Source organism: Varroa jacobsoni, unplaced genomic scaffold (genome assembly GCF_002532875.2).
Source record: "Varroa jacobsoni isolate VJ856 unplaced genomic scaffold, vjacob_1.0 scaffold_1255, whole genome shotgun sequence".
Taxonomy (NCBI): Eukaryota; Metazoa; Arthropoda; class Arachnida; order Mesostigmata; family Varroidae; genus Varroa; species Varroa jacobsoni.
Window position 1 is genome coordinate 155045 of NW_019214157.1, and position 18497 is coordinate 173541.

General features: G+C 45.2%; 1 long non-coding RNA gene across 1 annotated transcript in view; it reads left to right on the top strand.

The window, feature by feature from the left end:
* LOC147752439 (uncharacterized) overlaps positions 1 to 5518 on the top strand; it is a 25162-nt gene extending 19644 nt beyond the window's left edge. Inside the window, exon 2 of the long non-coding RNA XR_015314058.1 lies at positions 4603 to 5518. This is a non-coding gene — a long non-coding RNA (uncharacterized LOC147752439). The remainder of the gene's footprint in view (positions 1 to 4602) is intronic.
* Positions 5519 to 18497: the final 12979 nt, after the last annotated feature.

Consider the following 18497-nt stretch of genomic DNA (forward strand, 5'->3'; position numbering starts at 1 on the left):
GTTCAATGTGGTTGAACCACGATCCCTTCATCAGTTCTCTTGGGATAGAAGATTCAGCTCAGCTGGACAAAGGCAGCTAAGAATGCCAGACGGTAAAGGAAGCGACTCAGCTGATCAAACCGGAAACTCGGGTCGGTCGCTGTGGATGCTGTGCGCTCTGGACGGTTGAACAGAACGGAAAGACGATGAGAGGTGGACGACGGGGGGGGCGGGTGGGGGGTCATCGGAAAAGACAGATATAGAAAGAAAACGAAGCGAAGTGATGCGCAGGCGGGTCAAGTGTCGCTCGCATTTGTGAAAAACTCACAAAGATTGGACATTGAAAAATTGCAAGCAGCCGAGTGGGCCGCTTCTCTTGAGAGTCAAATTGCGCGTAGATGCTTGTACGTTGGCCAATGCTGAGCAAGCATTGGCAATCGACTTCGTCATTGTATCCGGACGAGGCAGACCAATCCCGTTCCGGCGGTCTTCGGTGTGTGCTCGCCACTTGGCAAATGCTGCAGTACGACGGGGCAACTCCGCTGTGCGATACGATACGTCTAGGAGCTGCAAGGCACAAAAGAGAATAAGGCTCTCCAAAAAGTTCTCACAATGTTTCTCGCTGTGTGGGCTTCCAGGGGCGCTTAGTCAGGGACAGAGCGAGTTGCAGAGGAACAACGGTGACCCGTGCAACGAAAGTGTGCCGCCATCGCCCCAACGTGATGACATTGTTGTCACCAAGTGGCACGAGGTCATAAGTCATCCGCCGCGATATCATTCTCATGGAGATGACGACCGAACCGGTGCTGGTTTACAAAAGCGCAGGCACAAAGACAGCCGTCGAGAGCAAGTCGTCACCGACGGCATGGCGAAACACAGGCCGTACCGATGGTCAGAATTAGCTGATTGGGGTTCGAATGGGTCGAGATAACTGTGTGAGAGGAGGACAAGATTAGGCGCTATTCGTAACTCTCAGTAAGGAGTTACGTTTATCGCGTAGTGACGTGGGGAAATGGCAAAGGCATGCGTTGAAAGATATTAGCGCAAGCCTGCAACCAACAATCCTGCAGAGAAAGGGGTGATTTGGGTGACTATTAGATCTATTCAGATTGGACGTCATTTCTATAACAGGGCGAACAACCAGTCTATCGCTTGGTGACGTATGCCACTTTGAACTGTACCGCTTTTCTGTGCTATAGCCACTGTGCAAGGTTTAAGTTAGATGTTTTTGAAGTATTGCTTCGGTACAGCCGTGACGGAAGTGGTTCGAATAAATATAAACTTTTGGTGAAGGTACAAGACTTCTAAACGTCTGGGTCTTTCCCGTTTGTTATCAAAATGTTGCTCTCTCCAAAGATGTCTGTGCATGTTCAAACTAAATGCTAAGTTGTCGATTCGCTGCTAGAATTAAACATTGTAAAATTAATCTGATCTTCTTTTTTTTTTTTCATCAAATTTGCCTTTTATTTACACATGTTTACATATATTTATACTTATTATATGCGCTGATAAACTTATCTGTATTTATTATCGACTGCCGTTACGAGTAACCGTTGGATCCCATTGGCTTTTCGCCTAAAGCTTTTGAATATTTGGGGATTGTTGTAATAATTGCCAAATATTTTGTGAGATTTCGCGATTTTTATTTTACTAATACAGCCTGTTTAAGAAAACCTATTTCAATCTCTGATGCTTCATTTTGACAATCTCTTACCCATACATACCGATGTCGACAACATGCCCGGTATCAATAAGGGCTATTTTACTGACGTTCTAACCTGGTCTAGGTTATCCGACCATAACTTGGTAATTCAAATGGAGCACTACATCAGGCATATGGCATACGCGGTCGCTAGCTTTAATCTTCGAATTGCCTAGGTTTCATAAAAAAAAAACTTTATTGGAGTTTCCGTTGAAAAAAATCACACAGAACAGTTTTGCCTGCAGGCAGACAGCAAAAGTCAACAAGCGCTTAAGACCTTTTATTCCTATTTATTGATATTATTCAGTCGGTGTTTATCTATTTAGTACGCTAAAGCAGCCACGACGCTAGATTTTAGCGAGTAATAGCAGCACCTCCTCCGCCTTCTACTTGTCTTCATATAGGAATCCTTCAGAGATGCGAGTGCCACCTTGGTCGACCGCCTTAACAGAGCCGGTCCGCTAACCGACCCACCAACTAACTACTGGTGCTTAGGCGTTCACAGCTTGTCCACTGAAAAGGTGATGTATATACAGATTCTATTAATAAACGTTGCAAAAGAGAGAAGGAAGGTAGAGACAGAAAAAATGCTGCCATACCAAGTCTCTATGGCGCCTGTCCCATACTACCCCGCCTGCAGCTCAAGAGATCGCCTGACCGGTAGCTGAGCCCGCTGAATCTCACCCCCGGACTGGATGCCACACTGCGATGCCCCCTGCCTTTCCCTTAAACTTCTTGAAACCCGTGTCTACTCCAGAGTGTTCGCTATGCTTCTCGTCGTCTTCGTTGTATTCTAACGCAGCAGCGGGCGGTAGTGGCGTTGTTTTTGTGGCGGCCAGCAAAGACGCACACCGGTAGCTCTGAAATTAATTAAGCACCTAGGCCATCGTACTCACTGTTCGGCAGTCGTCAGAGAGAAACGTCTATGGAACAACTGGGCAGGGGTTAGAAAGACAAGAAAGAAGCAGTGAACGCTAAAGACGCTAAGCGATGAATGGGGAGCGCAACGCTGAAACAGAAGAGGTTTAAGTACGTTGTTTTTACTTGGCTCTTACAACAGCAGCCGAAGAAACGCGTCGCTGTTGGCCAACGGACCCGTTGAGCAAATCAAAATATGTGTGAGCCTCGTAGTGCATGCAGCTAGTGTTCCGGGCAAAAGGGGGCAGAGTCCTACAACGTCGCGTCGTTAAGGCTCGCAGGACTGCCTTCTCCCACCGCAGCCGTCGTAGATTTCATTAACGACAGCTGGGATTTAAAAGACCAGGGCATATGGGTATGGAGGCGGCAGTGGATATTCCAGGAGATCGACGTCGACATGTGAAACTCAGCAAGTGAGCGTAGTAGGGGTTGGTGGCACGGGGGTTATGAAAGTTTAAAAAGTCGATAGACGACAGTCAACTACACTTCGGCGGTGGGAAGAAATAATTCCTCAAAGGCAATGGCGGCAACGCTAACACCAGAATCGGTAGCAGCGGAGGTACAGCAGTCAGAGCGGAATCTCGTTTCGCTAGTTAAGTGCTATGAGATGCAGCGGGTGCGCTTGCTTACAGCAGTAAGCCAAAGTTTCATATAATGACTTCAGGGAATGCACACCCCTCTGTATTGACTATTTGTATCGTTGCATATATATATGTGTGTGTAAGATAGAGTTGAACAAGCAAGCAACGAACGTATTGAGATGATAACAGTCGAAAGGAGACGAACTCGGTCTGTCCATGACTTGTCAAAGGCGAGAAGTGCATGGTCTTCTAATTATATGATGCCGTTTCCTAAGTAGGAATACGTACAATAACCCTGCTATAAGATGTAACTTATGAAACCCTAAAACGACCACTTTTACTACGTGTCGCCTGAAAATTCGTTATAAATTTTGCTGACTAATCTATTGCCGCTCCGATACAGTTGTGCATACCGCTTCAGCTAAAAGGAAAAAGCTCTAGACATCGTGTATCGTTACATACATAGTTGAACAAACCCCCACTGAATAGACACCCCAGTCTAGCAGTGTTTCGCAGTGCCGGCAATGCAGCAGTTCTATGGAGGACTTTTTTTGTATACTGAGTCGCTGATACCAAAGAGGTGCTGGGGAGGCGATTCTCCTATGGCATTTTGAGACCCAAACACTTATATAGAGATATTTCCGATACAGACTTAGAGAGCTCTTTTTTGGCCACAAATACCGATTCGCAGCGGAGATCGGAGATGGCAGGAAGTGATGTCTAAGGCTGAAGACAAATCGAGTATTAGAGATTTGCTAGGAAAAAAGGGTTTACATTTCGAAACCGTTGGCGATTTGACGAACGAGCATTTATTAAACGAACAGACGGACCTGTTTTCGTCGTTCAGAGCATCAGTAGCAGAAGTCGGACTGTCTGCAGTCGCTGGCATCTCGTTCGGCGTTATTTGCCGGCCATAATACGAGCGAGCTATTAAACATTGTCGAAATGTAGAACATAGGAGATTGCCCTGTCTATTTCTCTAGACCTTTTCAAAGAGCTGTAATGCTTTCGAAGTTAGACGAAACGTTTTTTTGTTTTGTTCTTCGGTTAGATTAATCGGAAATGAAATACTTCTGTTTTCGTAAAGAAAGTACATGACGATCTATCTGCTTCTGCTAAGTAACGATATCAAACGATAGTAGATAAATATAAAATTAACTTATAATGAAATGATGCCGCAGATGAACAATATATACATGTAGCATTAATTTGAAATGGCATGTTGATTTTTGTTGTACTTTGCAGCATTTTTCATTCTCCGCCATTGTAGCTTCATGGCGTCGACCATAAACGGTCAGAGAGAGTTCGAGCCAATTAGCGATCGTCTAAAGGGTTATTATTAAAGAACAAATGCGGCTGCCTATACCGTAGTTTTTCGGTTCAAGATGTCAACTAGTTAGCTAACCATTGGCTTTTTTCCAGATGGCGGCTAATCGACCCGCGCCCATAATATCAGGTTCGCGTTTTTAGTCATCTACAGGGCTTCCGCGAGTGGAAGGGGCAGTTGACAAGGTGACGGGACGCCTCTCGTGAGGCGATACCCATCGAGCACATGCGCAGCGCTCGCAACCGACTTGGCCGTCCACATCTTAAAAATGTTTTTTGCTGATCATTCTCCACTATAATTATATTATTATTAATCGTAACTGCAAGTAGCGCCACGAGAGGCGGGCGGAGACCAGCATCGGATAGTCGTCTGCATGCACAGGCGTCTTAGGGAATCGGTCATCGGAGACAAGCCAGCGGCGGCGGCGGCGGCGGCGACGGCGACGGCAGCACCGATGCAGGCTGATTCCCCATAGTTTTCATCATGAAAATAAACATCGACCAGTCCCAGTGTATGGAATTGCCGTTTCGGAGCCGCCATTCAGTAGCAGTTTGTGTCGCCTTCGCTTGTTGTTTCACTACAGAAAAAGTGCAGTCCAACCCTAAAAACCAGTAACCCCGCTGTCGAAGCTGGCATAGCCGAGGTAAAGGCGACTGAGTGAGAGGACGTTCTACGATGATCTATGTATAATGCAACATTAACGACAGACCTTTGACTGGATTGAATTAATCCGACGCATGAAGTTGGGTCTAAAGGTAAAGAAGTGTAAAGCTAAGAGATAATGGTATCGTACGACAGGCGCTGGCTGAAATGGAAACCCTTCTTTAGATGTTTTTAATGGTAAAAGTAGTGTTTTTTTAAATTCGCTATGGCTACACGTAATGAAAGTGCCTCCTATGATAATCGTACGATAGGTAAATAGCCGAAACTTATCTCTTGTTGACAAATGGAAAATACCTTGGGATTTGTTTGAAGTTATTAAAACTGTCTAACTTCCAGTTGTTACCCGCAGCATTTGCTTGATATCCTTTTTAGTTATATAAACTTATGACTAATCCATTTGGTGGTTAACACCGTGAATTAAATATCGTTTTCAAACGTATTAGCTATCTTTCTCGACTGTGGCAATTTAAGGCTTTTCGTAGCCGGGCATTTGACTGATTTCAGAATGGGAAACTGTTTAGTGTATTATATAATACATTAAAAAGTTATTTTTTTTTAACCCTTTAAGGCGAATCGAGTTAAAAAATAAAATAAGTTTGTCCTATAATTATTTATTAATCATAATTGTTGTTTTATAGAAAAATGAATGCAACACTTCCTTAAATTAGCCTTGTACTAGAATCGTCACTGGTGTAGCATACAGGTCTACTACGTATGGACTCTAGAGACTAAAAATCGACGCGTCCTTTTCTCTGTAAAAATTTATTTACGGAAATTTTCCTGGAAAATGACTGCATAACGATTGTACCAATATAACTAGAGTGTCGTTTTATATTGAATTTTGCTTATTGCAGGACGTAGCTGAGATCCGCGTTTCACTAGAAAAGGTATCGTTATCACTAGTTGTCATTAGAGTCAACATCATATATAGTGCACTTACCCGCATATGCCTATGGGTTAGCTAGTAGACTTGAAGGTCAGGCCCTGTCGAATCAGCAGCATCAGCCTTACGATGTTATTGCTGGCCTAAGCGGTGAATAGACTCTTCAAGCCAAATTTAGGCCAAAATTACCGCACTCAGTCTACTCACTCACGGCACCTGTCAAGCTGCTCAGGCGACAAGCAAAGCTCACTAGTGAGCACGCCATCGATTGACACAGACCCGAGACACCGCTTAACCTGAGTCCAACGTTGTCCGTCAACTGGTTAGTTTGTCCTGGTACCGGTAACCACTCAAGTATTCTGCCATGTTTTCTCTGACAAAGAATACGCAACGACCGAAGCAGGCGTTTGAAATTTACTGCATCATTACGGATTTAGCTATCCGGGCATTGGTTATTTTGGAACGGCGTGCAATCCAACTCATCGCCCACGGAGGTGCCGCAGTCGAAAACGCTAGCCTTGCGTATTGCTATTTGGCCCCCTGTCATATCTATCAAACGCGCAGCTTCGCAAAAGCTTTCTAATGGCGAACCTGGATAGCCAGGTGACACCAATTACGAACCGTGAACGCCAAAAGAAACACCACTCACCTGCAGAGTAGTGGAGTTTGAATCGGGTGAAGTGACCTAATGCTGGCCTGCGGGTGTCATTCACTCAGAAAAATTGCCCCGAAGATTGCCTGGTCCTGACGGAATCTGCAACTGGTCATGTGCAAGCCGTTGCGGTGGCATCAGCAGCGGCAACAGAACTGGTCACTGAACGAAGAGATGGATATGGAAATAATGCCGAACGATGATGAATTGACCACTGGCACTTGATGCGGAACTGAATCTGGACGTGTGCAAATAACGTCGAAAGATGACGAACGATGCCAGTGTCTGACCGGATGCTTCAAATTAAAGGCGAGTCTTAACCGATACAAAAATGGCCAGAACAAAAGCCTTCTTTAATGGGTTACGGTGTCATTTTCTTCAATGGGCTGAACGGATGCTTGGATAAGTATAAGCATGCAGCTAAGCAGTGATCCTTACTTCATGTTCTCGCGGAGCTTAGGGAGGGATACAAATAGGGACAGGAGAGGATTAGAGAAGCCAAGAATAAAAAAGGCTCATATTCCGAAGGCCCAAACTAAAATTCCATATTTCTTTTGCTGTATTTATAGAATTACCATAGCTTTATGTCAACAGCCTAAGGAGTTGTTTCACGTCAGGTATCGATATGGTCTCCTTCTTTTCTTCTGATAGTATTGCCAAGACGGCCGATTTATTTAGGATATGGTTATATTTCATCCAAAATTTCTCGTTGTTCTTACGTTTCAACAATTTTCAAAGCTAAATGGATTACTGCCAAAATAACATCCGACTTTCTAATAATAGTAATCGGATTTCCTATTTTTTTTTGTTCGTAAATCCTGTAGCTGAACAATTGCTTAGGAGCAATGCTACCTGGTTCACGGTATCTATCAATTAAACATATAAGGGCTCAGTTGGACCTGTGTATCTATGCCCCTCCTAACTTTTTTGCACTAAGGTCATCAGAGTTTCTCAGCAAACGATTTGAGCGCTTGTGTGCCGGCCGGTCAGTCCACTAACTACACGTCCTATCAGTTTTTAACTGGTCCTATTAACGTCACCCATGAATATGTTGGCATCGTTTATGAAGCATTTGCTAGGCAAAAGTCTTTTAGTTAACTTTCGATTTACAGCCTTTACATAGCATCGAGGTCGGTCGTCGACTCCGGGCTCATCTGGTACAACGAATTTGCTAAGGAGTCGAACGCCGATTAAAACCGAGCGGCAAAGTATTTTTAGTACTTGATACTCTCATATCGAAACTAGAATACGAAAAGCTACCATGCGCAAGAGCTGTAGAAAAGATATATCAAATACCCAGGTGATCAAAAAAATTATGAGCATGACCCATCATGCAATTCTTCAAACCCAATTCGTTCTGGATTCTAAATGCAACGAGCCCCATTTCGAGATACGCAAATATCTGGTTGTAATAAAAAAAAAAATCGATTCTTTTCCTTCAAATCTATCAACGGCAATTAAGTTGTTGTTGCTTTTTGTATTTTTATGGGTTTGGGGTTAAAGCTGTCAGCAGGGGGCGCATCGCAGTTCAAACGCGGTTGTCAATCTCTATTAAATAGCAATGCCTCAGGCGATAAAATATAGGCGAAAGTGAAGGTTGACTTGGACCGAACGCTTGTTCAATGGTCAGTCGTCGCTCTGTAGTCACAGACTGCATGCTGTTGCGATGATGGTCAGTGAAAGCTGGATATCTGCCACCTAGATCCTGTTACTTCTGTAATTGTCATCCTCCTAAAATAGCTTATTTACCAGGACTCAACAATCGCTAGATACGTTTCGAAGAATCGTCTATTATGCAAGGCACTGTTCGTTTCTGTTTCTAAACAAATACGCTTTACAATGATATCTTGATTTTATTTTTGCTTGCTACTACTTTTGCGGCGTGCGTAGTTTCCCCGCTGTCAATGTATTTCCACCAACGATAACCGTTATCCGTTTCTAAATACAACACATAATTAGGACAAAAAAAAACTGTTTCGTCAAACCGTTTCCATTAGGACGCTGCTGATGCCATCACCATCAACAATGTTCTTTACTTGAAAAGTACAAAAACTTCCAGCTCTGATAAATTTGATTTTCTTTTTATACTGGCTCGTCTCATCGCAAGTTCAGCATTGTCGATCTGTTGGCAGCCCTGTCACCGGGCAAGTGACTAATGCTATGTCTAGCACTATGGTGTATAGGGCTTCACTCTCGGCCTGTGTCAATGGACGCTGTGTTTATGCCTGTGCTCTAAATGCGTTTGCTACAATAGCTTCATTTTATCGGTCTGCTTTGTTTTATCTCTCAGAGTCGTTTGACGGTCGTTTTGCGATCTGATCTCTTTATTCTTCTAGACATCTATGCGGCTCGTATTAACCTTTCCAATTTGTCTGACTATCCGTGGCAGCGACCCGGAAGCTTGACCAATTGGCGCTGCGGTCACTTTATAGCCCCTGTTGGTTTGTGTGGACCCTGCCACGCCAGCGGACAGTGTTGTTGGTACCGTCCGCGTCACTCACATCCACTATGGCTACACATGTTTTTATCTATAGCAAGTACCTTCACGAGCTAAGCTTGTTGTCGCGCCACTTGTTGCTATTTTGCGGTAGCGAACAGTCGCGGAGGATGAAAAGAGCTATCGAAGGAAAACGAGAAGGGAAAGGAACTGCGAAAAGGGTGAGAGTAGCGAGGAAAGTGGCGAGAATGAAGCAGAAAGGGAGAACTAGCATCGGACCGAGATGACAAGGAGGAATCGTCGCCACCAACAGCAGCAGCAGCAGCAGCAGCAGCAGTAACGGTGACAGCAATCAAAGCAGGGTCGTTGAGGCTAACTCGTTGTCAGTATAGTCTAGACTATTAATAGTGCTACTACCAGAGGGAACGATGTTTGTGTCGGTGAAGGCTGCACAAAGCAAGCTAGTCTTTGCTCTCCAACACGCAGCTCGAGCTATCGCCTACGTTCTTAAGCCTTTGAATGAAAGGTCAAGCCCAGAGAGTAGATCACTTCGTTCGCGTCACCAGCGCCGAATAGTGGACAACCAGCTGATCAGCGATGACACTATCAAGTAATATTTAAACAGCGTTTTTGAGACTTTCAAATATACTAGCGCGTTATATAGATGCTGTAGGGGAAAGAAGACTCCTCATACTTACTGGACCATCTTCTTGCTGTCAGCATTCGTATATAGCAGTACAAAGAACGAGTGATGCTGAGCGTATGGAATAGCGCTAATCGATAGCTAAAGCGACAACCAATAGGTGAATTTACCGGTTGCGCGGCGGCAATCGAGCCGTAGGCTAAACGGCGGACACGATCGATGTCACAGAAAATAGAGAATGCTTCTGACGACCGTGCCTACAGTCGTTCTACACTCCATCATCGGCTACCCAGTTCCAGGAAAACGGCAGCACTATTCTCCATATAAAAGTAGCATTTAGAAAACATAGAGACGGCCAGCTCCCTATGTGGAGACAGCATGAACGGCATGGACTTGCGGGCGGGCAACCCCATTGACGAGATTGAGAGGCAGCGTGAAAAAGTGGGAAAGGGTAACTGATGAGGTGAGAGTGCGATATATGTCTATACATATCTATACGAGAGGGAGATGCTTCTCTCGCCGTCGGCGCGGTCGTTCCTGCTCGTGAGAACACGCATAGACACGTACCTATGTGCTCAGATCGACGACGTGAGCACAACAACAACATGAAGGGAAGACCACGAGGCGGTAGCAGAAACACCATTATCAACACAGCTTTGTGACATCGACACAGACATATCTTTAAGAAAAGCAATTGTCAACGATCGCTACGTCTGCGTCAATGGCAGGTCGGGTAGCACCATCTAGAGCTTCTGGCGCCGTTCTCAACGCATTCTCTAGCATTCAATCTAATTCTTCGGGGCGGCAGGGTTTGTTTCGATGGCTTTGTAAGCGCAGATTTGGATCGGGGTGACGATCGCATTGCCGCCGCGATGTTGGGCTGGGATAGAAAGGTAGGCACTTACCGATACAGGGTTCTTGTCGACAAGTGGTTGCTATCGGACTGTGGCCGCTGTCGTTGATTCGCAAGAAGTAAACACCCGTATGCGCGGAGGGTCTGCCAAGCGGGCTGTTCAATCGGCACATAGGAAATTGCTGAATAGTCTACAGAGGCACTGGGCGACTGGAGGATAATAGTGAGCTGAGCTGAGCTGGCAAGACTTCGTCGTAATGCACGAAACTTATTATAATAAAATGTTGATAGGATAAGGGTAATTGGCTGAACACGTGTTTCGACTAGTTATCGATAACCGGTTCCCGACTATTTGGCCGGGCCGAACTATACAGGATCAGCCTGAATAAGCTGACCTGACTACTGCTGGACGGGGTCATGCTGATCAGCACCAGAGGGAGGTGTTCCAGTGATCGAATTAGTATATTACCGTATGCTGTCAATGATTGTCTTTCCCTGTCCTTCTGGACAGGAGTCTTCTTGGACTCGGTGCGTCATAAACTTCCTGAAAAAGGGCTTAAACGTTAAAGAGTATCACACAACATAAGCGTAATAATTTCTTAAGTAGTTTGATCCATGAATGCTGTTGTTCCTATCCATTCTAACTGGTAATATATATATATATATATTCGTTTTAGGCCAGTACTCTTTCAGGTCATCAGAGACGTGGCCTTACTACGCGAAATTCGTTCTGTGTGAGTGAAATGGGTCCGTTCTCAAACCGTCTCTCAAACTTGTCAAGATGAATTTTGAAGTTGGCTGACTTTTTCTGAACGATTATATATCTGGCAATATTGATTCCCAAAAATGTGTGCTTGTATAGATTAATAATTTTTTTTAATACCTTTCAGCATGCCGCATATATAAACCGTTTAGACCAAAATTCACGCAGCTCGTCTAGGACCACCGAATAAATCAAATGTCAACCTCGACGTACTTGCGTTTACAGTGTTTTTGTACTGGCAAAATGTGTTTTGTTAGGAGAAACGAAATGATTCGATAAAATAATGTCTTCCTTTTAGCCCAACGTGAGTGCCAGGGCTGTCCTGACAAAAAAAGTAGTTCTGACGCAGCGCACCCTACACATCAACCGGAAACAGTACTGCGGGTAGGTCAATGTTGGAAGAGCACAGCGCGATAATCATAGACTTTACTAGATCTTGATGTCGCATCAGTCCCTATATATATATATATATATGCACAATTAAAATAAAATCCCTATATATAACAAAGCGGACGCTATGTTGCGAGGCTATGCTTGTTGCCGTTGTCAGGTCCGTCCATCAAACGGCAGCACCACCATCGGTCCTCATTAGTAGCTAAGTCAGTGTCTGTAAAGCGCCGCGGCTCAGTCTCGTTCGATAGTCGCAGCGGCGGCAGCAGCAGCTGCAGTATTAAATTGAGAGGATCGGGAAAAGAATGAGTTGAATGGCTGAGCAAAACATCACTTCGAAGTATTATAGTGAATATGTCGTCCTGCTGCTCATACCTCTTTTGTTGCTGTTATTGTCGTCGTTGTGGTATTAGAAAAGGAAGGACGATAGCGCCAGAGCGACAACTCTGCCGCTTAGCACCACGCCACCTCCCCGCCCCTGCTTCCCCTCTCTCTTTCTCCCTTACTCATCAGGCAATGTTTACAGGGCGACAAAGCAAGCCCGTATCATCTGTGTATCAGTGTGTCGTCTCTCATGCATTAGCGGTGGTGGCGGCGGCGGCGGCGGCGGCGGCGACGACGACGACGACGACGACGACGACGACGACGGCTGGAGTTTTACCTGCGTGCGACCCCCCGAACTCCTGCGTGCTGTTGGCTGGTAGCTGACGATTTCTTTTATATTGATGGTAGCACTATTAGCGATGGAACTGCCGCATTCTGCCCTGGCCGAAGGGTAGAACAGCATGGAAGGATAGTATCCCAGTTGCCTGCCTAGCCGCCCGTGCGCGGTCGGAATATCAAGTCACCCTGCCATGCGGCGTCGTTCGTCCATTCACTTGAGCTGGTTGCCTCGAAGAACCCTCGATATCGTGTGATTGATCATCGGAGATCATCGTCAACAGGTGCTGTTCTTGTTGCTGCCGCTATTAAGGTGGAGCGGCGCGCTCGATCTTCCCTGTTGCCATTGATGTTTGTTTGTCGCATCTATACCGCGCCAGCAGCGACTACTACTGCTGCGGTTTGTTCTAGCAGTATTTTCTCGCTGCTGATGCTACCTCTGCTCTCGCTTTCCGATGGATCGAAAGCCTATCTGCAACCTGAGCGGCAACTGTCGGTCGGACTTCCCCCTCCCGCCCCCGGTCGCCTGAATGAGTGTCTTCCCTCGCTTACTTATAAACGCATCTACTGGAAATAAAGGGAAGATAGAGAGCGTCAGAAAGTCTTTTAAGGAATCGACTTCTTTTTTTTTCTTTTTACAATACAGACGTCTTTCACTGTTCTACTTTCAGTCTTCCTTCTCAGTCATTCCGTGTACTTTGGGTAGATCCACCGCGACAGTGGGATGATTGGTGGTTCGAGATCGCTGGTTCTGCAAGCGCATTGGTAAAAGACGACGAAAAAAGAACAAGATGCGTTTGAATATTTGAGAGCGTTTCGCGTGTATACTGTGGGTGGGTGGGTGGTTGGCAGGCAGGCAGGCTTTAGTCGATGCGCCTCCTCCGGCGCGATTCAACGCTTGAAGACGCTTTTCAAACGAGTAAATGAACTAGCGTTTGTAAGTGATTGTGGAAATGGTGGCGCGGGAACGGATGACTGGCTACGTATTGAAGTGATCGTAGCCAAAGTAGAAAACGCTGCTTAGATAAGTCAAGCGGGAATGAAATGTTTGGCAGTGCCAGCGGCTGCCACAACAGCAGCAGCAGTAGTCCGACGCTGGCAAAGCTCTGACCTGTTGCTGGCATTGCCTCTCTAGAGAACACCATTGAACCATCAGGGGCTCTTTGAAGACGTTCTGCATGGCACACGGTAAGTAAAGCCGAAGAGTGGACTAATCGGTCCGTGGGTATACGAGAACGGATTAGACATTACATCGTGTAATAGAATAAATAACTCTGATGATTGTTGTCGTTGTAGTAAATCATTGAGGCTATTGTTCTGTGTGAGTTATAGTCAATGATTAAATCGGTAGCACGGCTGTGCAAAGAATAACACTGACACGTCGCTGCGCTATCCGATCGATCGGTCGGTAGGCCCTGCTAGAAGCCTTCAGAAAACAGAGCAGTGGTAAGGTATTCTGGAAAATTTTAGAGGATTCGGTTTGCATTCTTTGGCCCTCATCGCCGAACTCTATCAAGCGCAGAGTGCGCAGTCGAACCACGATGCGGCGTCGGTTGAACGAGTCGACGGCGCCCCTGGCCTCGATCAGAGCTGGGAACCCCCATTCAACCACATGTCAATGAGCAATAATTAACATGTACGCACATACACAAATGTGTGTGGAGAAAACATACCCCGATTCAACGCACAAGGAACGAGCGACCGATAAACGACTATTTGAATGGATGTAGAAACAAAAAGGAGAGAGAAATGGTGAAAGAGAAAATGGCAACGTAAAGGAGAGAGAGAGAGAGAGAGAGAGAAGCAAGATTGTCGTCGTCGGCCACTGCCTGTTCGTTTTTGCTGCGCAGAACAGCAGAGTTTCTGCTGAGAAAATGACCTACAGTGGAACGGGTAGACGGTGAATATAGGCGCTGCTGGCACAGGCTGGAAGCAGGTTCTCTATCTCCAATGACTTTCTAACAGCGGCGGCGGCCACAAAGCCAGTTAAAGTCGCTAAGGCTCTATGCAACATGTGCCGCCATTGCTTATCGATTCAGGTCGCTCAAATATCAATGATACGTAATAGCTTTTCGAATATCATACGTGTAGTTGACATAGCGCGATCCCTATATCAAAAACGGCAGCTAACGGAAGAAAACTTTATATAATTGAGTGTACAAATAAGACAAAATAGATGATTCTATGGCCGGTATTTCCGCAACAAATAAATGTCAAGGACGAACATTCGTCTTCGAAGTGACTGTCAGTTGAAAAAAGCAAAAAGGGTAGATGCCAATTAGAATTAAGAATAGTAGCTTTTAGCTAAAAAGTAATTTTTTACAAACAAGTCTTTTAATGATGTTCGTAAGACGTATATACATAAACAGTTTGCTATGCGGATTGAGCCGCCGAAACAGCTAGTACTTAGTGCCATTGAAACACAGTATTGCCCATAAGACAATTTATATTATATAGCTGTTATTATTTTTTATTCAAAATACTACAGATGAATGCGTTACAGTGAGTCGTAGATGTTATTTCCTTTTCATCCCCAATAAACATTGGTTAGCTCAAAGTATGTCCGTTGTACTTGTACTAATTTATTCGAAACTTTTTCTATTTTAAAGACGTCACTCCTGCTCCTCAAATCACGTTAACGTACATAGGATTCTTCTATGCATATTCTATACCTGATAGGTCGAGGACCATGCTTCAATATAGATGGTGAACTTATGATCTCTATACCTGGAATCCGCCAGCAGAGGGGTGCGGGCGACAGGGCATTTTTATATCAAATGAAGGTTCTCGCATGAAGCCAGCAGGCTCCGTGACTACATGAAAAGAAAATTCGGAGCACGATTTAGTTGGCACAAATTTTTACGAAATCATCCTCACTCCACTTCGCAGGCCCCTTCTAGTAATCGGGAATCGAAGCCATTTCACCCTCTCTGATGGTCCATATCCTCCTCCAGCTAAGCTTTGATAGAAGCGGCGTTGTCGAATTTCAGCGCTTTTCTTTATTTTTTTTTTTTTGCAGTATCTGTGGTGGTAGTTCGAAAAGATCCGCTTCGATACAATAACAATGACAGCAACTAATGACAGCCACCTTTTTCGAGTATCGTACCAGCGGCAAACGTAGTTCTCGATGTCCTTAGTTTTTTCTCAATTTTTCCGCAGTAATATTTTCGCGAAGAGCGAAAGCTTCAAAGATGTCTTTCTCATTCGTTGCTTCTTCGTCCCGTCGCGCTGTGTCTCAGACTGCGTCTCGTTTTCGCCCTCTTCTGAACGCGTCCTAAAAGGCGCCAACACTTCGCCAAAGACGAACATTTCCGTACCGAAATGGATCAGTAGTTGATGATGGCGATGCTGTCCCGGCCGATCAATGCAATATGTGTCTAGAGGGAGGAATCTCAGCTATCCTCACCACTGACGATTCCTTCAGACAAGGAAACGCCAACGAAAGAAAATCCTCACTGCCGTATCGCGATAACGCAGTAGAATAAGCATACAGACATACTTATGTACACACGCACAGAGACACATACACACCTATCTGTAAAATGTGTGGATTAGCTAGACCTAGATTCATCTGAGTCGACAGTTTTCCTGAATTTGATCTTTAACGATTCGCTCTCTCCAAAAAAATTTATGCTCTGTTACTTCGTTTACCTTCGCATATCCACCCTTCAGTTCGAATCAAACCAAATAGGTCCATCCGATACATATGTACATGTACATGAATGTAGAAAGCGGCCGGTACCCTACGACAACGAATATAGCTGGATCTGCCCACGAAGAATAGAATACCATATTACATCTACCAAAAACCAATTGAAGACCAGACAGCCAGCGCCTGTGAGGCAATGGTTATACGCAACAACATAGCGCAATTGCTAACAAATAATCTTTGGCGGTTCCGTGTCTACTCTTCGATGTTTCCCTCGCAATATCTTACGCGGTGTCATCTTACGGCGCGAATTTGTGTCACTGCCATGTCCTGCTTAGTCTCTTCGGCCTGCCTGCCTGCAGGCCTGCCTGCCTGCCTGCCTGCCTGCTCTACGAATGCGAGGACACTGGCAACGCTGACAGTGGCGGCGGCGGCCAGTTGCGTGCTGTTGGTATTGTTGTCGTTGTTGTACTCGCAATGTGCCAATCCATAGTTAGCAATGGCGGTCGGGTTCTCTCAGTCTGAGTAACGCTGTTTTTCTATGCAAGTCTGTCTCGATTGTGTGCCCTCTCCTCTCGTTTCTCTGTATCTTTCTAGTTTTTAAATCGTAAGTAAGATAGGTAGACTCCATGAAAACGACGTGTTTATATCCAGTAACGCTGATGAACGCTAGTCGGTGGGTTGAGTGTGCATTCGTAAGACGCCCCGACTAACAAGTGAAGTACACACAATTCCCGCCGGAATCGGGACGGCGAGCAATATTCAGACCGCTCATCGCCGAGTTGTATGACAAGGTTAGTTGGGAACCGGTCTTGCGAAGCTGATCTGAGTGCACCAGCAGGTTGATGAGCTGTTGATAGCTCTGTTTATTTCACTCCATTTTCTGCCTCACACGATAGTTCTCTCAGCGATACCTAGCTATCTAGATACAATTGAGGTTTGTATCGGTCGCGGCTTTTTATTTGAGACGATGTTTGTTTATGTGCTTACAACGAAAGAGTGGTTTGTATGGTGCCGCTAACAATGCGGCCATTGCTCGGAGATTCGAGACTTGATCTACTGCTGCTGCTGCTGCTATTTTACCGTATTCATTGCGAACAACAGGACTTCATTGAGAGCTGCTGATGATCATCGCTCTTCGATCGCAGACATCTATTGAAGCAAGATACTCTTGAATTTCGAAGATATGACAGTGACGACTTGGACTAGAAGTACTCGAAGCGATTGGTCTAGTAATTTCAGATTTGTCAAGAAAGTCATTATTATTATTATTAGTGCTTACCGCCATCTAGCTTATCTACGGGAGATGCATCAGAGTCGCACAAAAAATGCCAGTGCCTGAAGTTGCTCAAAAGCTTCGCAGATTCTAGTGATAGTTATTATCAAGCTAGTAAGTAGGTTAAGTATATCGGTACTTGTGTACTTGATGTGAGTACACATCGTCAGGGACGTAATGAATAGTGTACCGAGCCTTTCATGTACGCGAGAATATGTCCGCAACCTATACTATTATTTTACGATACTCTTTGTAGCACTAAGGTAAACTCCTAAGGCACGTTATCGTCCAACTGACGTCCTAATTCGGACATAATGGGTACGCTAGACGATTACTGCCCCTTAGGAGATCATGGAGCTGCTCAATTCCCGTGCTTCGTTTCCCACGTGGCACAGTATTGTTATTAAAGAGAGGATCGGTCAATGGTTGGACAACGCCCGCTGCGACAACCGCTCCAAGACCTGATTCAAAATGAGCTCTGGGCAACAGGCTCTGTTGAATTTCTTATGGTGCGACTTTTAGCGTTTCAACAAGTATCAGGGGTGTTATTCACAGTGCTGATACGGCTGGTGGGGGGGGGGGGGTCTCGACGCAGTGGGTGGCCCTGAAAGCGACAACATCTCCAAACCAACCCCAGATTTATGCCCACAGGATACGCAAGAAAAAACTAAGAGAACAGAGAACAACATGCTGATCTGCGGGATCTGCACATTGTCTCCCTGGCACTTTTTGTCGCTGTCCCTGCTCCAGCTTGTAGCAATGCAGTACAATGCGAATAGAATCAATCTAATCGTCCTATAATTCCAAAAACGTTATAATGAGAATAACCGAGACGACAACCAACTACAAAAAGAATAAAAGACCACGAAGTAAAAAGGAGTCCTGGAAAGAAAAATCAGAGAGAAGGTCACAGTCAGACAAGTGACCCAAAATTTGTTCGTTCGATAGGTATCGGGGGTTAGCTTCATGATGATCATAGTTATGGCGAACGTCTATGAGCGAAAACAAAGAAAAGCATATGCGAGTTCGCTGAGTGAATGATCCTGGACGAACTGCTGTGCCGCTGAAATGAATCCAAGAGCTTGCCAAAAGCTGGTGGACCGTTGTTCTGAATAGAAAAG